Genomic DNA, 22,576 nt, shown 5'->3' with positions numbered 1-22,576 from the left:
ATCAAAAGGAAAATGGCTTTTATTCTTGTAAATTTGACAATATTATTTATATATTTTAGAAATGAGACCTTTATTAGAAATACTGGCTGTAAATGTTTTCCCAGTTTTTTACTTCCCTTTCAATCTTTTTTCTGTTAGTTTTGTTTGTAAAAAAAAAAAACAAAAAACTTTTAAGTTAATTAAATCAAAGTTGTCTATTTTGTCTTTCATAATGTTCTCTAGTTTTAATTTGGTCATAAATTCCTCTCTTCTTCAAAGATCTGAGGTGTAAATTATCCATTGTTCTCATGTTTACAATATCATCCTTTATGGTCAAATCATATATCCATTTTGACTATATTTTGGTGTAAGTACAGGCTAGTTCCCTAGAGGGCCTCACGGTCAACTAGAGTCAGGATAAATTAAAGTCCTTGGTCTTTAGGGGGATAAGTGAAGAAGGCATACAAGCAAAATCCTGGATTCTGGAGTCCAGAGTCACCAGCCTCTCTCCTCCTCATTCTGCTGCCAAGTGACTTTGATATCTCCCTTTGCCCTCCAATCCTTGCCTATGATTATCTTAACACCAAACATTCAGCAAACACTAATGGTGAGAAGAGCCATTTATCCAAAAATATGCTAATAGAGTCATCACATCAGATAGTTAATCAGCCTTAACTATTCAGTTGTCTGATTTAAGCATACCTTTTTGGAGTTTCAGCCCTCTACACTTTGGTATAAGGTGTGAGAAGTAAACCTATACCAGTTTTCTGACATGTTGTTTTCCAGTTTTCCCAGAATTTTTCTTTCTTTCTTTGTTTTGTTCTTTCTTTCTTTGTTTGTTTTGTTCTTTCTTTCTTTCTTTCTTTCTTTCTTTCTTTCTTTCTTTCTTTCTTTCTTTCTTTCTTTCTTTCTTTCTTCTTTCCCTTCCTTCCTTCCTTCCTTCCTTCCTTCCTTCCTTCCTTCCTTCCTTCCTTCCTTCCTTCCTTCCTTCCTTCCTTCCTTTCTTTCTTTCTTTCTTTCTTTCTTTCTTTCTTTCTTTCTTTCTTTCTTTCTTTCTTTCTTTCTTTCTTTCTTTCTTTCTTTCTTTCTTTCTTTCTTTCTTTCTTTCTTTCTTTCTTTCTTTCTTTCTTTTCTTTTTCTTTTTCTTTTTTTTTTCAGATACTGAGTTCTTATTCCAGAATCTGGAATTAGGGTATTTATCAAATAGTAGACTGCCATAACACCTTGAGTACTGTGTTTTGTATGTATAATCCATTCACTGATCCATTACTCTATTTGTTAGCCAGTATGAAATGGTTCTGTTGACCACTGCTTTATAATATAGTTTAAGATTGGGTACAACTGAGCCACCATCCTTTGTATTTGTTTCATTAATTCCCTTGATATTCTTGACCTTTTTTTTTTTCCACATGGATTTTGCTATTTTTTGATAGTTCTATAAAATAATGCTTTGTCAGTTTGATAGTTATGGCACTGAACAAGTAGGCCAATTTAGTCAGAATTGTCATTTTTATTATATTAACTCAGCCTCGCCAGGAACAATTTATATTGTTTTCAAATTGTATAGATCTAAATTTTATTTTTGTGAGAAGTGTTTTGTAATTTTGTCCATACAGTTCTTGATTTTATCTTGACAAGTAGATCCCCAAGTGTTTTATTTTGTTTACAGTAATTTTTTTTTCCTATTTTTTAGTTTTCTAATTATTTTTAAAGTTTTTTTTTATTTTCAAAACAAACATTATTCCTTGCAAAACTCTGTTTTCAAAGTTTTCATCCCCTTTCCCTCTCTTAGATGTCAAGTAATACAATATATGTTAAAAATGGTAAAATTATGTTAACTTGAATATATGGGTACATATTTATACGATTATCTTACTGCACAAGAAAAATCAGACCAAAAAGGGAAAAATGAGAAAGAAAATAAAATGCAAGAAAACAAAAACAAAAATGAAAATTCTATGTTGTGATCCACATCAGTTCCCACAGACCTCTCTCTGGATATAGATGGCTCTCTTCATCACAAGATTTTTGGAACTGGCCTGAATCATCTCATAGTTGAAAAAAGACATGTCAATCTGAATTGATCATTGTATAATCTTGTTGTTTCCATATATAATCATCTACTTGTTCTGCTCATTTCATTTATCATCAGCTTATATTAGTCATTCCAGGCCTTTCTGAAATCATCCTGCTGATCATTTCTTACAGAACAATAATATTCTATAACATCATATGCCATAAGTTATTCAACCATTCTCCAAATGATAGGCATCCACTCAGTTTTCAGTTTCTTGTCAATAGAAAAAGGATTGCCACAAACATTTGTTGTACATGTGAGTTTATTTTCTTCATTTAAGATCTCTTTGGTATATAAGACCAGTCTACAGTAAATTTAAATTTAATTTCTCTATCTATTGCTGATAGGCTTTGTCAAAAATTCTGATGATTTATGAATTTATTTATATCCTGCAACTTTTCTAAAGCTATTAATTGTTCCAATATGTTTTTGGATGATTTTCTAGAATTCTCTATGTATATCATCATATCATCATCAAATAGTGATAGTTTTATTTCCTCATTGCCTATTCTAATTCCTTTAATTTCTTTTTTTTTTATTGCAAAAGCTAACATTTCTAGTACAATATTAAATGATAGTTGTCATAGTGGGCATCCTTATTTCACCCCTGATTTTATTAGGAATGCATTTAGCAACTCTGCATTATAAATAATGCTTGCTTTATGTTGAAAATTGATGCTGCTTATTATTTTAAGGAAAGCTCCTTTTATCAATATGTTTTCTAGTGGTTTTAATAGGGATAGGTACAGCATTTTGTCAAAAGCATTTTGTGCATCTATAGCAATAATCGCATGATTTATGTTGGTTTTGTTAGTGATATGTTGATTATTGTATTCATATTCTGATATTGAACCTGCCCTGCAGTCCTTGTGTATATCTGACTTGGTTCTAGTGTGTTAGTCTGCTGATATATTGTTATAATATCTTTGCTAATGTTTTATTTAAAATTTTTATATCAATATTCATTAGGGAATTAGGTCTATAATTTGTTTTTTTCGTAAAGAGTTCATTAACGACTTGTTCAAATGCATTTTCTAAAATGGGACTATTGGTATTTTTGGAGGTGGAACCAAGAGGGTGGATAGCAGATATAACTTTCTGTGACCTCCTCTGACCATCTCTAAAACCAGTAGCATATTAAGCCCCTAAACTGGTCTTGGGATAAAAGAATCCACAAATATGTGGAGTACAACACATTCCCAGAAGAAAATGTCTTAAAAGAATATCAGAAGAGTTCTGTTTCAAATGGGCAAGGGGACAGTCTGCAGAGCCCAGACTGCAGCACTAGGAGACAAAGCAAGGAACTGGGTCAGAGGGTCAGAGTGTTGAAGCTTCCACATATTGGGAATCTTGTGAGACTGTTAGGCTACTCTGTCCTTCTTGCAAGGAGGTGGTTTTGTATATTTGCCAAATTTGGAAAATTGTAAACCACTGAGCTCCAGAAGAATGCCAGACCCAGCAACTCCAGATGAAGCTTCAAAGGGAGGAATGAGGTGGTCCCCATTTCATGAGTCTTTCTTGCAAGATTGAATAAAGTATTTGAAAAGAAAGTTAAAAGAAAAAAGAAAAATGGGGGAATAAAATGAGATCATTTCAAGAAGGAATAGAAAAGGTATATAATGCCCTAAAAAGAGATATTAGAAAAATGCCATTTCACTGAAAAATAAAATTGTGAAATGGAAAAAGAATGCAACAAGCAACAACAATAAAAAAAATCAATTGGCTAATTACAAAGGGAGCGAAAGAAAAAACTAACTAAAGCAAATAATACACTAAAATTTAGAACTGAACAAATAGAAGTGAATGACTCAATAAGACTTAAAGAATCAATCAGACAAAATCAAAAAAGAAAAAAAAATAGAACAAAATATGAACTATCTTCTAGGAAAACAACTGACCTGGAAAACAGATCTAAGGGTTATTGGACATCCTGAAAGCCATGATGAAAAAAAAAAAGAACCTAGACATTATATTACAAGAAATCTTAAAAGACAACTGCCCATATTTTAAAATCAGAAGGTAAAATAGCTATCAAAATAATTCGCTATCACCTCTTGAAAGAGATCCCAAAATTACTAATCCCCAAGGAATATCATTGCTAAATTTCAGAACTATTACACCAAGAAAAAAAAAATATATATCTCAAGCAGGCAGAAAGAAACAATTTACAAACCGAGGAGCCACAATTAGGATTACCCAGGACCTACCAGTTTCCACCTTAAAGAATCAAAGGGCCTGGAATCTGATATTCTGAAAAGCAAAGGAAGTGGAATTACAGCCAAGAATAAACTATCCAGCTAAAATGGTCAGTATCTGTCAGGGAAGGAGATGGACATTTAATGATATAGGTGAATTTTACCAAACCATTAGTTAATTTGATTAGAAAAAGGCAAGAAGAAAATCAAATTTTTAGCCTCAAAAATAAAAAGGGTGAATTTCCCACCAATATAGAGGAAATTACAGCAATAATTAAAGGAGTAATTTGCCTATCTCTAAATCAATAAATATGACAATTTAAATGGAATGGAGGGCTATCTACAAAAATACAGAATGCTCAGATTAAAAGAAGAGGAAATAAATTACTTAAATAGTTCAATTTTAGAAAAAAAATAAATAGAACAAGCTATGTATCAATTCCTGCGGTGGGGGGGAACTCAAGAGAAAGATGAAATTACATATGGATTCTGCCAAACCTTTAAAGAACAAATGATTCTAATACTACCTGAACTATCTGAAAAAATAGGAAAAAGAGGAGCCCTACCAAATTCCTTTTATGACACAGACATGGTACTGATACCTAAGCCAGGTAAGGTGAAAGCAGAGAAAGAAAATTTAGACCAATTTCCCCAATGGATATTGAAGCAAAATTTTTAAATAAAAGATTAGCAAAGAGATTACAGCAAGTTATTCTCAGGATAACACACCATGACCAAGTAGAATTTATACTACTAATGCAGGGATGGTTCAATATTAGGAAAACTACTAGACTAATTGACTATATCAATAACCAAACTGACAAAAATTATATGATTATCTCAATAGATGTACAAAAAACATTTGACAAAATTAAACATCCATTCCCACTAAAAATACTAGAAAGTATAGGAATAAGTGGACATTTCCTTAAAAATTATCAGTAGCATCTATTTAAAACCATCAGTAAGCATCCTATTTAATGGGGGCAAACTATAATCTTTCCCAATAAGATCAAGGTGAAACAAGTTTGCCCATTAGCATCATTACTATTTAATATGGTATTAGAAATGTTAGCTTTGGCAATACGAGAAGAAAAAGAGATTAAAGGAGTTAGATTAAGTAATGAAGAAACCAAATGATCACTACTTGCAGGTGATATGATGGTATGGATAGAGAACCCTATATAATGAGGTAAAATATTCTAGAAACAATTCAGAACTTTAGCAAAATTGCAGGATACAAAAAATTATCCACATATATTATCAGCAGTTTTATATGTTACTAACAAAGTCCAACATCAAGAGATACAAAATATATTCCATTTAAAATAACTCTCAATAATATAAAATATTTGGGAGACTACTTGCCAAGGGAAAGTCAGGAAGTGTATGAACACAACCACAAAACACTTTCCACACAAATAAAGTCAGATCGAATTAATTGAAAAAATATCAAGTTCTCCAAAAACAAAAAAAAAAAAAAAAAAAAAAAAACACTAGGAGCAGAGTCAAGATGGTGGAGACAACACTTCTCTCTGACCTTCTCCTACAACCCTCAGATTAATTAGCAAATACAGGCTCTAAATTAGCTCTGGACCAGGAGAATCCACAAATATTAGGAGTGCAACAAATTGCCAACACAAGATCATTTAGAAGATCACAAGAAGTGGTCTGTTTTAATTGGAAATGGGAGGGAGGCACCCAGCACAAACAGCTGAGCAAAAATTCCAATGAAGACAGTATAGAGTCCAGAGGCAGTGCAGACTCCGACTGGAGGAGAATCTATGGAGAGAAAACAGACCAGAAAAGGTCTATTTCAATCAGAAAGTAGAGGCAGGCAGTCAAGCACAAACATGAACAAACACCAGCGCAGACAACACAGAGTCCCGGGGTGGTACTGATTTTGACTTCATGGGGCTGAGAATCTACAGGGAGGAATCTACAGTAGCAGTCTTGGCTACTCTGCCCTAGCTATAAGCCAGTAGATCAGTAGAAAAGTTAGAAAACATCCAACACAAACACAAATGTAAATAGTGAACCCCAAAACACCAGAATATCACAGAATCTGGCCATACCCACCCAAAGCAGGGAGAGAATGAACACTGGCCCATCACAGCTGCAGCAAAATAGAGGAAGCTTGGAAAACTCTCCTACTCTAAAAGCATACCTTAATTTTAAAAAAATGAGTAAAAATTAAAAAGAACTCTGATGAAAGACAGCTTTTATGATAAAAGATCATAGATTTCAAATCCTGAGAAGATTGTCTCCAAATAAAGTCCCCAAAGTTGATATAACCTGTTCTCCATTGCACAAAACTCTCCTCGAAGAAGTTTAAAAGGATCTTTGAAGATAACTAGAAGAAAAATGAATAAAGGAAGTAAAAACATTGCCAGAGGATTTGGAAAAGGCATATAACTCATTAAAAGGTAGATTTGATAAAATGGAAAAAGAAAACAACTCCAAGAAAAATAGAATTTGTAAAATAGAAAAAGAAAATAACTCCTTAGGAAAAAAGAATTTGTGAAATGGAAAAAAATTACATAGAACAAAACAACTCATTTAAAAATGTAATTAGACAATTACAAAAAGAAGTAAAAAAAAAAAGTAAATTAAGAAAATATTTCACTAACACACTAACAATCAGAACTTAACAAATGTAAATGAATGACTCAATAAGACAAGAATCAGGCAAGCAAAACAAAAACAAAACAACAACAACAAAAAATTAAAGAAATGAAAAGAAAGAAAAAAAATAGGAAAAATGTAAAATACCTAACTGGGAAAAGAACCAACATAGAAACTATATCTAGGGGGGCAGAGCCAAGATGGTGGAAAAGATACATGCGAATTTGTAAGCTCCCTTCTTCCCTCATTACCAATTAGTTAAATCACTCTTAAAAATAATGCTGGACTGATAGAAAAAACAAGGATTAAAAGCACAACTTGCCAGCTGAAGAGAATTTGGAGTCTCTACAGAAACGGTTAGTTCCAAGAGGAGGAAGAAAAAAGGCCAGCACAGACAGTTAGGTGCTAGCACACTGTGCCCATCAGGCTGGGGAGAAATCTGGGATCAGAAAAGCCAATGGGATAAAGGAATCTGACACAGACTGTTAGCTCTTCTCTGCTTATAAAACAGCAGTTCAGAAGAGAAATCAAGCCATTTTAAAATATAAAGCTAGATCCTAGAACCACCCCAATCCAGAAGTTACCTAACAGATCTCGGCACAGCTGTGAAGCCACCTTCTGTTGTCCAGGGCTTCACCTTTGTGTAGTTAAGAGCCTGAACAGCAGGGACACAGCCTGAGGCAAAATCTAATCCACATAGGGTCAGGCTTGGCCTAAAGCTGGGTAACTCTAGCAGCCCCAGAATTTGCAGAGAAGCTGAACTCCCAGAGAAGAGGAACCTTTGAAGTAGGGACCGCGGTTTCCAGGCAGACACTTCCAGTTTGAGCACAGGGGCTTTTCACCTCAGCTGCTGATATCCACTCCCCATGGACGCATTGGCTGGGCTTTGTGTCATTTTTACTGTTCAGTCTTAAACCTCAGGAAAGCTGATAGGACACACAGCGGGGTCCTTCACTGGGCAATCCTCAAAGTGCAGCCTTATCACCTTTGAGGTATTTCTGGGGAGGGGGAGAGGAACTCTCTCCCAGAGATCTCTATTCGCTTAGTCACAGGAGCCACTCCATCAATCCAGTCTGGGAGGAAGCTGGTAAATAAATAAACTTCTAACCCCAAGGGCAAACCCCAAAAGATTTTTTATTTTTAACATTGAGTAAAAAGCTGAAGAGAACGATTGATTCCTTCTACACAGAGAAAGAGTGGGTATCCAACCCCGAGTATGTTAACAGCAGAGAGTCAGTAGATAACACTCTAAAGGGGAACGCCACCTGCCTCCCATCACATAACTCTATCCTAGAAGAGAGTAATAAAAAGTTAAGAGAGTTTGAAGAAAATGGGAACAGGAAAGAAAAGATATGATGTCTCATTATTGTAATTTTCTTGGGTGAAGTTATTAATTATGTCTATGATTTGCTGTTTTGTCCAATTATTCTTTAGTATAAGATTATTTAGTTTCCAATTATTTTTTGGTCTATTTTCCCCTGGCTTTTTATTAAATGTAATTTTGATTGCATTGTGGTCTGAAAAGGATGCATTTACTATTGCTGCCTTACTGCATTTGATTTTGAGGTTTTTATGCCCTAGTATATGATCAATTTTTGTATAAGTTCCATGAACTGCTGAGAAGAAAGTATACTCCTTTCTGTCTCCATTTAGCTTTCACAAAAGATCTATCATATCATACTTTTCTAGTATTCTATTTACCTCTTTGACTTCTTTCTTATTTATTTTGTGGTTTGATTTATCTAATTCTGAGAGTGCAAGGTTGAGATCTCCCACTATTATACTTTTGCTATCTATTTCCTCTTGCAGCTCTCTTAATTTCTCTTTTAAGAATTTAGATGCTGCACCACTTGGTGCATATATGTTTAATATTGATACTGCTTCATTATTGATGCTGCCTTTTAGCAGGATATAATGCCCTTCCTTATCTCTTTTAATTAGATCAATTTTTGTTTTTGCTTGATCTGAGATGAGGATGGCTACTCCTGCTTTTTTGGTTTTACCTAAAGCATAATAGATTCTGCTCCACCCCTTTACTTTTAGTTTGAATGTCTCACCTGTTTCAGGTGTGTTTCCTGTAAACAACATATAGTAGGATTCTGACTTTTAATCCAGTCTGCTAACTGCTTCCTCTTTATGAGGTAGTTTGCCCCATTCACATTTATGGTTAGAAGGACTAATTCTATATTCCTTGCCATACTATTAATCCCTGCTTATGCTTTTCCCCTTTCCTTTCCTCTTACCTGCCTACCCAGTATTAAATTTGTGAACACCACTTGCTTTTCACAGCCCTCCCTTTTTAGGATCCCTCCCCCACCTTAGAGTTCCTCCCCTTATTTTACCCCTTTTCCTCACAATTTCTGTATTGTCTTCCCCTTAGCTTACTCCTTCCCTCTCACTTTTCAATGAAGTGGAAGAAGTTTCACCATAAATCGAATATGTCTACTGATACACACTATGTTCATCTCCCTCCTTTCTTTCTCTCAGATATAATAGGTTACCTTTGACTCTTCATGAAATGTAGTACCACCACTTTACACTTTTTTATGATATAATTTCCTTTCCACCTTTAGTTTCTAAGACAAATTGTACATATGTTTTTTTACATATTTTTTGACAGAAGTATAGTTCTCAAGATTTCTTTTTACCTTTTTAGAAATCTCTTGAGTTCTGTATTTGAAAATCAAACATTTTATGTAGGTCTGGTTTTTTCATCAAAAATAGATGGAATTCATTTATTTCGTTAAATGTCCATCTTCTTCCCTGGAAAACTATGTTCATTCTTGCTGGGTAAGTTATTCTTGGCTGCATACCAAGTTCCTTAGCCTTTCGGAACATCATGTTCCAGGCCCTATGTTCTTTTAATGTGGACGCTGCTAGATCCTGGATTATCCTTATTGTGGATCCTCCATATCTGAATTGCTTTTTTCTAGCAGCTTCCAATATATTTTCCTTTGTCTGATGGTTCTTGAACTTGGGCACTATATTTCTTGGTGTTTTGATTTTAGGGTCCCTTTCGGTAGGTGATCGATGAATTTTTTCAATGTCTATTTTACCCTCTGTTTCCAGAACGTCTGGGCAGTTCTCTTTGATAATTTCCTCGAAAATAGTGTCCAAGCTCTTTTTTTCCTCACATTTTTCAGGGAGTCCGATTATTCTCAAATTGTCTCTCCTGGATCTGTTTTCCAGGTCTGTTGTCTTTCTGATAAGGTACTTGGCATTCTTTTCAATTGTTTCATTTCTCTGGTTTTGCTTGACTACTTCTTGGTTTCTCCTTGAGTCATTCATTTCTACTTGTTCCAGTCTAATTCTCAATGATGTATTTTCTTCACTCACTTTTTTTATATCTCTTTTTGTAATTGTCCAATTGAGTTTTTATCTTCTATGGAATTTTTTTTCCATTTTATCCATTTTATTTTTTAGAGAGTTGTTTTCTTTTTCCAGATCACTAATCCTGTTTTCCGTGGAGTTGTTTACCTTTTCCAGCTCACTAATCTTGTTTCTCAATGATTTGATTTCTTTATCCACTCTATTTTTAATTGCATGGGATGACTTCTCCAGGCTCTCTTGCCAAGCTTCCCTTTCCTTTTCCCATTTCTCTTCCAGCTCTCTTGTGAGAGCCCTTTTGATTTCCTCTATGAGATTCTTTTGTATTGAGGAGCAGATCATATCCCACTTTGGGGATTCCTCTGGGGACAGTCTGTTTTTAGTCTCCTCAATGTTTGAGGTCTGCTCTCTCTCCATACAAAAGCTGTCAATGGTTAGAGCCCTTTTGAATTTTTTGTTCATTTTGTCAGAGTAGGAATCAAAGAAAACAAATTGGCAAAAGAAACAATTGGTCTGTTTTGCGGTGGGTTGGGGCTGTATGGTATTAATGGGCTTCCCTACAGATTGGGGATAGGGCAGCAGAGAGCCAGTAACAGAACAGTGATGACTGTACTGAGTCTGCGCTCTGAGGCTCTGAGAATGCACTGAGTCAGTCCAGGTGGGGGTTGGGGGTGGCTGGGTTCTGAGAGATGCTAGCTTTCCAGGGTTTTAATCTTCACCTCTGGTGTTTACACCCTCTCCACTGCTCCTGGCTTGCTGCCAAGATGGAGTATCCACACTGGGGTAAAAGCCTTTTTGCAGAAACGGCAGAGATCGTATCCCTCCCCCTCAGGTCTGAGCTGTGTGAGCTGCCTGTCTTGCTCTGGCTTGCCTGCCCTCAGTCTGCGTCCAGTCTGATTGACCCTCCCCCTAGCAAACATTCGGTGACTTTCAAGGATGTCTTCTCTTGGTGATTATTTGTGGATTCCTTTCTGGGTCAAGCATTAAGTCTGAGGCTTGTCATGAAGTAAGTTCTGAGAGAAAACGAGGACCTCAAGCAGGTGTCTGCCTCCACGCCGCCATCTTGGCCGTTAGTCCCCCCCCAAAAAATTAAAAGCTGGAGAATAACGTCAAATACTTACTGGGGAAAAAAAAACTATAAACTTGGAAAATAGATCTAGGAGAGATAATCTGAGGATCATTGGACTTCCTGAAAACTATGATCAAAAAAAGAGCCTAGATTCTATTTTACAGGAAATCTTCAAAGAGAACTGTCCAGAGATAATAGAAACAGAAGGAAAAATGGGAGTTGAAAGAATTCATCAAACGCCTTCTGAAAAAGGCCCTAAAATAAGAACTCCACAGAACACAGTGGCTAAGCTGCAGAACTACCAAACAAAGGAAAAAATATTGCAAGCAGCTAGAAAAAAACAATTCAAATATCAAGGCACCACAATAAGGGTCACTCAAGATCTGGCTGCCTCCACATTAAAAGATTAAAGGGCCTGGAACCTGATATTCTGAAAGACAATAGATCAAAGATTGCAACCAAGAATAAACTACCCAGCTAAGTTTAGCATTTTCTTCCATGGAAGAAGATGGTCATTCATTGAAAAACAGGAATTTCATTTGTTTCTAAGAAAAAAAAAAAAACAGACTTAAACAAAAAATTTGATCTACACCCACAAGACTGAAGAGAAACAGAAAAAGGTACACAGAACCCTTGAGAACTGTATCTCTGTTGTGGATATACAGAAAGTCCACATGGATAATTAGACTTTACTGTTTAAAAAAAAAAAAGGCAAGTAGTAAAGGTAAGGTGGTAGTATCAGAAAAAGGGGAAGGAGTGATAAAAAGAGGGAAACTATGTCCCAGGAAGAGGCATAGAAAATATACCATATCTGAGGGAATTTAGAAAGGGGGAGAAACATTGTGTGAATCTTACTCTCATCAGAAGAGGCTCAAAGAGTAAATAATTGACATATTTGTTTTTCAAAGACTTCTCTCTCACCTCATTAAAAGGGGGGAGAGGAAAAGGGAAAAGGAAAAGGGGAATAAGGGAAGGTATTTGGAAGGAGGGGGGAGGGATATTAAAAAGGGAGGGCTACACGTCACAAGTGGGGTCTCTAAATAAAATATTGGGGAAGGGGTTCAGGGGGGGTCAAGGGAAAAAGCATAATCTGGGGATAATATGATGGCAGGAAATACAGAATTAGTAATTTTAACTGTAAATGTAAATGGAATGAACTCTCCCATCAAATGGAGACAGATACCGTGTTTCCCCGATAATAAGACACTGTCTTATTTTTTTTTTGGACAGAAAAACACCAGAGGGCTTATTTTCAGGGGAGGGCTTATTTTAATGAACATTGACAGCAATTTTAATAAACAGGTAAATGTGAATAAAAAAATGTACCTTTATTCAATAATGATCGTATCATCTTCTTCAACAACATCATCATAAGTGTCCGTACCCTGAATTCAGTCCTGGATGTCTTGTGCCTCCATTTCCTTCAGAAGAAGTGGACCCAATCTGTCATGTCCAGCAATATCACTGCTGCAGCTCTGATTGGATGCAGCTCAGAGCGCGGCATGTGCTTCATGTGGAGGGGGGGGAGGAACGGGGACGACGGTGCATACAGAGGGTACCATAATGTAGTGTGTAGTGCAGGGGATCACCTTCACCACAGTAGCAATCTCAATAGGGCTTATTTTCGGGGGAGGGCTTATTTTAGAGGAATCTTACACAGTAAGGGGAGGGCTTATTTTCGGGATAGGTCTTATTATCGGGGAAACACGGTAGTAGACTGGATCAAAAGTCAGAACCCTACAATATGTTGTTTACAGGAAACACACTTAAAGCAGGGAGATACATACAGAGTAAAGGTAAAAGGGTGGAGCAGAATCTATTATGATTCAGGTAAAGCCAAAAAAGCAGGGGTAGCCATACTTATCTGAGATCAAGCAAAAGCAGAAATTGATTTAATTAAAAGAGATAAGGAAGGAAAATATATCCTGCTAAAAGGTAGCATAAACAATGAAGCCATATCAATACTAAACATATATGCACCCAGTGGTTGGGTAAACTATGGTATATGAATGTTATGGAATATTATTGATCTGTAAGAAATGGCCAGCAGGATGAATACAGAGAGGTTTGCAGAGATATGAACTGATGCTGAATGAAATGAGCAGAACTAGAAGATCACTATACACTTCCACAACAATTCTGTATGAAGATATATTTTGATGGAAGTGAATATCTTCAACGTAAAGAAGATCCAACTCACTTCCAGTTGATCAATAATAGACAGAAATAGCTACAGCCAGAGAAGGAACACTAGAAATTGAATGTAAACTGTTAGCACTACTGTCTATCTACCCAGGTTACTTATACATTCAGAATCCAATTCTCAATGTGCAACAAGAAAATTGGATTTACACACATATATTGTATCTAGGTTATACTGTAATACATTTAATATTTATAGGATTGCCTGTCATCTAGAGAAGGGAGTAGAGGGAGGGAGGGGAAAATTTGGAAAAATGAATACAAGGGATAATGGTATAAAAAATTACTCATGCATATGTATTGTCAAAAAACTTATAATTATAAAATTAATATAAATAAATAGATAGATAGATAGATAGATAGATAGATAGATAGATAGATAGATAGATAAGACACCTAAAAATAAATAGTATGGGAAATATATAAGGAAGAGGGAAGGTCTCTAAAGAGAAAGACTGCTTTAGTGAAGTAATACTCATAAGTAAAATATTGGGGAGGAGGAAAAGGAGAAAAAGAAAGAGAAAAGTATGAGTTAGGGTTAATATAGTAGCAGGAAATACAGAATTAGTAGTTTTAACTGTAAAGGTGAATGGGGTGAACTTTCCCATAAAACCTACCTGGATAACAGACTGGATTAAAAGTCAGGATCCTACAATAAGTTGTTCACAAGAAACACATTTAAAGAAAAGCAATACATACAGAGTAGAGGTAAACAGCTGGAGCAAAAATCTATTATGCTTCAGATGAAGTAAAAAAAAAAAAAAAAAAAAAAAAACAGGGATCGTCATCTTGATCTTAGATCAAGTAAAATAAAAAAAAAATCTAATTAAAAGGAAGCAAAGTATATCTTGCTAAAGGGTACAATGGATATACCTTGACTGTGTTTATATGATGACTGAAAATGTTTAAGTTGTTGAAGAAAATTAATGGAATAATTGACAAATAGCTAAAATAATTTGATGTTTTGTTGTTTTGTGTTTTCATTTATAAGGAAATGTTAGATTCTCATGCTTGATTTTTTATTGGTGATTGATTAAAACTGACTTGTATAGTGTCAAACCAATGGAGTTAACTAACTTTGAATGAAGTTAGTTTGACTAATATTTTGATTAATTTCAAGCAATTAATATTTAGTCTGAAAATATATCCTATACAACTCTCCTGTTTTCTCTAATCTACCAAAATTGAATTGTTATCTAAATGATTTTCAGGTAGCCTACACCCCCCCCCAAAAAAAAAATTATTATATCAGAGAATGTTATTATTGTTATACGGGTAGCTGATGCAAAAAACTAGAGACCTAAAATATGATGTTACATTTGAAAATGAAATAGAGATATGAAAATTGTCTAATTTATTTTGTAATTGTAATAAATCCAAACACAGCATAGGATACTTGCTATTGAAACTTAATTTCTCTTATTTTTCTCTTTTACTGGTTTGCCTTTGTTTCAAAATCTAAAAAGGAATATAAAAATAAGTTATGTGGTTTCATTAGTTTTATTTGTAATTTTCTCATGCATCTTCTCACTTGCAAATTATTTTTATCTCATTGGCAGATGATCATGCACAATAAGAACAATATTATGAAATAACCAATGTAGCAGTGTAGACTACATGGCAAATGTATGTATGTGCTTTATAAATAGGAGGAATATTTGACAACTATAAATCTGGCCAATTTCATTGAAACACTGTTTTAATGAAATTGTGTTTATGCAAAAATGACAGCTTCTTATTAAAAATATTGGTATTTGGCTTCATTGTATTATGTACTGTGCAACTGGGGGGAAAAAGGAAATTGAATTTAGAATGGCAAAGGAATGCAAACAAATTTGACAAATGACTTTTAGTCCTCTTTTTTCTTCACTTCTTCCCCTAGTAAATTAGACCTTTCATAAGAAAATCTGATTTTAAATATGCAAATAGAGAACACAAAACTGGGAAATATTGGGCCCATAGAAGTTCAACAAAAAAAGGAGTCAAATAGGGAGCTATTGGATTGGGAGAACCCATTTAGTTAAATAACCAAGAAACCATCTGGAGAAGACAGATTGGTATGGTGGAAAGAGAAATGAAATTAAAGTTTGGTGATCCATACCAGTGGCAGAAAGCTTCATAATGATCCAGAATTGAATCATTGAATAAAAAGGCATTGGGAAGAGCAATGAACTTGTAATTGAAAGACTAGGGTTAAAATCAGTCCCAGTTTTAACATTCATTATCTATGTAATCTCTGAGAAATGATTCCACCTCTTTAAACTGAAATTTGATAATCTGTAAGAAAGAAGATCATGACACTTTTGTTACCTATTTCAGAGAACTGTTGTGGAATATACAATTTATTAACTTGACTGAAATATTTAAATATGAAATGCTAATATTTTAAGTGACTAATTCATTGATTCACATATTTGTCCATTATTTTTGATGAAGACCAATGACATCACAGGATAGTGTTTTAAATCATGTATGAATTGGATTTAAATGAGGCAAAGTTGCACAATCATCAGCTTCATTCTATCTTTCTGAGTAATTGAAGTTTAGTGGCAATACAAAAGTCAAGATAACGGGTGGTCTGGTATTTTTTATAACTGACCAAGAAAGCCCTGAGCACACCACAGCACTTGTTTCAATAAATTTCAGAGCTGTTGGAAAAAAAAAATCTCGATCTTCCCATTCCACTGGCTAAAGTCTTCATATGTTTGAATTAGACATCCTCTCATTAAGTGACAGATTGAGGCTTGTAGATTCCCTTGGTCTGGTTTGGCCATGTGCCAAAAGAGTTTTACCAAGATGTGGCAACTTCAAATGCTGTAGCTTCTTAGAGCCACAAATTATCACTAATATGGTAAATAATGAAATAAAAGTCATAAAAGACATGTTGCAAAAGAATACATAGATCTCCTACTCTAAGGAAAATAAAACTGAAGAAATAAAAAAAAAATCAAGTTAGAAAGAGGGAGAAAGACAGTGCTTCAATCTGTATTCAGAAAGAATCAGTTCCTTTTGTGTGGATAGATAGGAATTTCCATAAGTCCTTCAGAGTAGTCATGGATGATCTTACTACTTAGAATAGGCAATCTGGTCATTCAAGAATATTGCTATTACTTTGTATAGTGTACATTTTACTTTGCAAGAGTTCATGAAGGACTTTTCAGGTTGTTGTTGTCATCATCATTGTTCTTGTTATTTTACTGAGAATCCTGTTCTTCATTTTCCGTAGAATAATATCCCATCACAAACATACCACAGTTTATTTAGCCATTCCTCAATTAACAGACATTTGTCACTTTTTTGCCCTATGAATAGAATTGTACATGTGGACCATGCTCAATAATAGTGTTGTTAAGTAAAAGTATGTGAATGATATCATATCCCTTAGCCCTTTGGGCATAGATTATATCTTTTAATCACAACAATTTAGGCATGGTTATTATTATTTTATACATTTGACAATTCCCTCTCTATTTGAGAAATGAGGTCTTATCAAAGAAACTTGCTTTTAAAAAGTTTTATTATTTTTTTTTTTACAATTTGTATTGCTAACTGTATTTGTCTCTATTTTCTCTCTCCTTTCACCTTGTGCCTCCTCAAAATTGTTTTGGTACTGACCACTCCCTCCCCAAATATGCCCACTCTTTTGTCAAACTCTTCTTCCCATATCGCATTTTTCTGCTATTTTCAGCAGGGTAAGATAGATTTATATATCTCTATTTAGTAGGTATGTTATTTCTTCTTTGAACTCACTCACTCACCCTCTCATCATCCACTAATCCTTTGTTTTCACCTATTTCATTTACTTTGATTACAATTTAGCTTCCTAAATATCTTTGAATCTAATAATGGACTAAATATTTAAACTCCTTTAGGAATTATATTAATATTCCAGATTGCAAAGTAATGACATCAATTTACTTTAGCTCCTGGTACATTTATCTATTGCAACCATAGGTGGTCTATTGAGCCAGTTCAAGGTGACATAGTGCATTAAGGAAACCCTTACTCATTACTTTTATTAAAATCTGGATCATAAGAAACATAACTTTTATTGTAAATTCACAATTCAGAAACTGCTCAAAAAATACTCCATTTCTTCTGCTCTGTATCTCTGCATTCTCATAGAATATAGAAACAGAGCCACACAACAACACAGAATATTACAATATCAAATCTAAAATTCCTATATTTTCATTCTTTCCTTTCAAAAAGAAATAATTTTCCACTTAGCATTTGAAAAATATTTTTATTTTTCAAATGAAATGGTTTTATTTCTTCTGTCAGCTAATTCTAGCTAGAAAAGCTGACTAAATAGGACTTCCGGCCAAGATGGCAGTGTGGAGGCAGACAGCTAGCTGCTTGAGCTCGAATTTTCTTTCAGGACTTACTTCATGACAAGCCTCAGAATTAATGCTTTACCATAAAAGAATTCCTCAAATAATCACCAACAGAAGACATCCTTGAAATTCACAAGAGAAGGTCTGTGTTTGCTTGGGGGGGAGGGGAGACAAACAGACTGGGCCTAGACTGAGGGCAGGCAGCAAGAGTGAGGCAGGTAGCTCGCACTATGCAGACCCAAGTGGGTTGGGGTGCGCTCTCTTCTTTTTCTGCGAAAATATTTTTACCCCAGTGTGGATACTCCGTCTTGGCAGCAAGCCAGGAGCAGCAGAGAGGATGTAAACACCAGAGGTGAAGAATAAAACCAAGGAAAGCTAGTATCTCTCAGGACCCAGCCACCCCCACCCCACATGGAGTGACTCAGCCAGTTCTCAAAGGTTCAGATTACAGACCCAGCACAGCCATTGCTGTCCTGTTAGTGCCTTGCTGCTGTTTCCTGCAGTCTGTAGAAGAAGCCTAGTAACAACATCCAGCCCCATCCCTCCCCAAAACAGACCAATTGTTTCTCTTGTAAATTTGTTTTCTTCAATTACCGCTCTGACAACATGAACAAAAAATTCAAAAGGGCTCTAACCATTGACAGCTTCTGTGTGGAGAAAGAGCAGACTTCAAACACTGAGGAGAATAAAAACAGACTGTCCCAAGAGGAATCCCCAAAGTGGGATATGATCTGCTCCTCAATACAAAAGAATCTCATAGAGGAAATCAAAAAGGCTCTCTTGTGAGAGCTAGAAGAGAAATTGTAAAAGGAAAGGGAAGCTTGGCAAGAGAGCCTGGAGAAATCATTCTATGCATTTAAAGACAGAGTGGATAAAGAAAACAAATCATTGAGAAATAAAATTAGTGAATTAGAAAAGGTAAACAACTTCAAGGAAAACAGGATTAGTGAATGGAAAAAGAAAACAGCTCTCTAAAAAATAAAATGGATAAAATGAAAAAAATTCCATAGAAGATAAAAACTCAATTGGACAATTACAAAAGATATAAAAAAAGTAAATGAAGAAAACACATCACTGGAAATTACACTTGAACAAGTAAAAATGAAAGTCTCAAGGAGAAACCAAGAAGTAGTCAAGCAAAACCAGAAAAATGAAACAGTTGAAAAAAATGTCAATTACCTTATTGGAAAGACAACAGACCTGGAAAACAGATCTAGGAGAGACAATTTGAGAATAATCGGACTCTCTGAAAAGTGTGAGGGAAAAAAAGAGCCTGGACACTATTTTTTCCAGGAAATTATCAAAGAGAACTGCCTAGATGTTTTGGAAACAGAGGGTAAAATAGACATTGAAAAAATTAATCAATCACCTACTAAAATCAAAACACCAAGAAATATAGTGGCCAAGTTCAAGAACCATCAGAGGAAGGAAAAAATATTCAAAGCTGCTAGAAAAAAAGCAAAAGCAATTCAGATATGATGGAGTCACAATAAAATTAACCCAAGATCAAGCAGTGTCCATATTAAAAGAACAAAGCACCTGGAATATGATATTCCAAAAGCTTAAGGAACTTGGTATGCAGCCAAGAATAACTTACCCAGCAAAAATGAGCATGGTCTTCCAGGGAAGAAGATGGACATTTAACGAAATAAATGATTTCATCTATTCGTGATGAAAAAAACAGATCTACACAAAATGTTTGATCTTCAAATACAGAATTCAAGAGATTTCTAAAAAGGCAAAAAGAAATCTTTAAAACTATATTTTGGCCATAAAGATATGTAAAGAACACATGTATAATTTGTCCTAGAAACTAGAGATGGAAAGAAAATTATATCATAAAAAAGGGTAAAGTGGTGGTACTACATCTTCTCAGCAGTTCATGGAACCTATACAAAAATTGATCATATACTAGGACATAAAAACCTCAAAATCAAATGCAGTAAGGAAGAAATAGTAAATGCATCCTTTTCAGACCACAATGCAATCAAAATTACATTTAATAAAAAGCCATGAGAAAATAGACCAAAAAATAATTGGAAATTAAATAACCTTATATTAAAGAATATAATAAAACATCAAATCATAGACGTAATTAATAATTTCACCCAAGAAAATGGCAATAATGAGACATCATACCAAAATTTATGGGATACAGCCAAAGCAGTAATAAGGGGAAGTTTTATATATCTAGAGGCCTACATGTACAAAATAAAGAAAGGAAGGTCAACGAATTAGGCTTACAACTAAAAATGCTAGAAAAGGAACAAATTAAAATCCCCCAGACAAACACGAAACTTGAAAATCTAAAAATAAAAGGTGAGATTAATAAAATTGAAAGAAAAAAAAAAAAAAAAAAAAACTATTGAATTAATTAATAAAACTAAGAGTTGGTTCTATGAAAAAACCAACAAAATAGACAAACCCTTAGTAAATATGATTTAAACAAGGAAAGATGAAAAGCAAATTGTTAGTCTTAAAAATGAAAAGGGAGAACACACCACTAATGAAGAGGAAATTAGAACAATAGTTAGGAGCTACTTTGCTCAACTTTATGCCAAAAAATTCAATAACTTAAATAAAATGGAAGAATACTTTCAAATATATAGCTTGCCCAGATTAACAGAGGAAGAAGTAAATAGTCTAAATAATCCATTTCAGAAAAAGAAATAGAACAATCTATTAACCAACGCCCTATGAAAAAAATCCCCAGGATCAGATGGATTTACATATGAATTCTACCAAACATTTACAAAACAACTAGCTCCAATGCTATGAAAACTATTTGACAAAATAGGGATTGAAGGAGTCCTACCAAATTCCTTTTATGAGACAGATATGGTACTGACACCTAAACCAGGTAGTCTGAAAACAGAGAAAGAAAATAATAGACCAAACTCCCTAATAAAAATTGATGCTAAAATCTTAAATAAAATATTAGCAAAAAGACTTCAGAAAATCATCTCCAGGATAAAACACTATGACCAACTGGGATTTATACCAGGAAACCAGGCCTGGTTCAATATTAGGAAAAGTATTAGCATAATCGACTATATCAATAACCAAATTAACAAAAAAAATATGATCATCTCAATAGATGCAGAAAAAGCATTTGATAAAATCCAACATCCATTTTTACTAAAAACACTTGAGAGTATAGGAATGAATGGACTACTCCTTAACATAATAAGGAGCATATATTTAAAACCTTCAGTAAACATCATCTGTAATGGCAATAAACTAGAACCTTTCCCAGTAAGATCAGGAGTGAAACAAGGTTGCCCACTATCACCATTACTATTCAATATTGTACTAGAAATGCTAGCCTCGGCAATGAGCCGAGAAAGACATTCAAGGAATTAGAGTAGGTAATGAGAAAATCAAACTATCACTTTTCTGAGATGACATGATGGTATAATTAGAGAACCCCAAAGACTCTGCTAAAAAGCTATTAGAAATAATTCAGAAGTTTAGTAAAGTTGCAGGATACAAAATAAATCCACATAAAACCTCAGCATTTGTATACATTACCAACACAATCCAACAGCAAGAGATACAAAGAGAAATTCCATTCAAAATAATGGTCGATAATATAAAATATTTGGGAATATATCTACCAAAGGAAATTCAGGAATCATATGAGCAAAACTACAAAACACTTACTACAAAAATTAAGTCAGATTTGAATAATTGGAAAGATATTAAGTGCTCTTGGATAGGCCGAGCAAATATAATCAAGATGACAATACCCCCTAAACTAATCTATTTATTTAGTGGTATACCAATCAGACTCCCAAGAAACTATTTTAATGACCTAGAAAAAATAACAACAAAATTCATATGGAAGAACAAAAGATCGAGAATTTCAAGGGAAGTAATGGAAAAAAAAAAATCAAATGAAGGTGGCCTAGCTGTACCTGATCTAGAACTATATTATAAAGCAGCAGTCACCAAAATCATTTGGTATTGGCTAAAAAATAGACTAGTTGATCAGTGGAATAGGTTAGGTTCACAGGGCAAGATACTGAATAAAAATAGCAATCTAGTGTTTGTCAAACCCAAAGATCTCAACTTTTTGGATAAGAATTCATTATTTGACAAAAACTGCTGGGAAAACTGGAAATTAGTATGGCAGAAACTAGAAACTAGATACTAAGATAAGATCAAAATGGGTCCATGATTTAGGCATAAAGAACGAGATCATAAATAAATTAGAGAAACATAGGGTAGTTTACCTCTCAGACTTGTGGAAGAGGAAGGAGTTTGTGTCCAAGGGAGAACTAGAGATCATTATTGATCACAAAATATAAAAATTTGATTACAACAATTTAAAAAGCTTTTGTACAACCAAAACTAATGCAAACAAGATTAGAAGGGAAGTAACAAATTGGGAAAACATTTTTACAGTTCAAGGTTCTGATAAAGGCCTCATCTCCAAAATATGCAGAGAATTGACTCTAATTTATAAGAAATCAAGCCATTCTCCAATTGATAAATGGTCAAAGGATGTGAACAGACAATTTTCAGATAATGAATTGAAACTATTTCCACTCTTATGAAAGAGTGTTCCAAATCACTATTGATCAGAGAAATGAAAATTAAGAAAACTCTGAGATACTAAGATGACAGGAACAGATAATGATGAATATTGGAGGGGATGGATGTGTAAAAATTGGGACACTGATGTATTGTTGGTGGAATTGTGAAAGAATCCAACCATTCTGGAGAGCAATCTGCAATTATGCCCATAAAGTTATCAAACTGT

The sequence above is a fragment of the Sminthopsis crassicaudata genome, chromosome 1 (assembly GCF_048593235.1).
Source record: "Sminthopsis crassicaudata isolate SCR6 chromosome 1, ASM4859323v1, whole genome shotgun sequence".
Classification (NCBI taxonomy): Eukaryota; Metazoa; Chordata; class Mammalia; order Dasyuromorphia; family Dasyuridae; genus Sminthopsis; species Sminthopsis crassicaudata.
The sequence above is the reverse complement of the archived record's forward strand: the minus strand, read 5'-3'. Positions refer to the sequence as shown.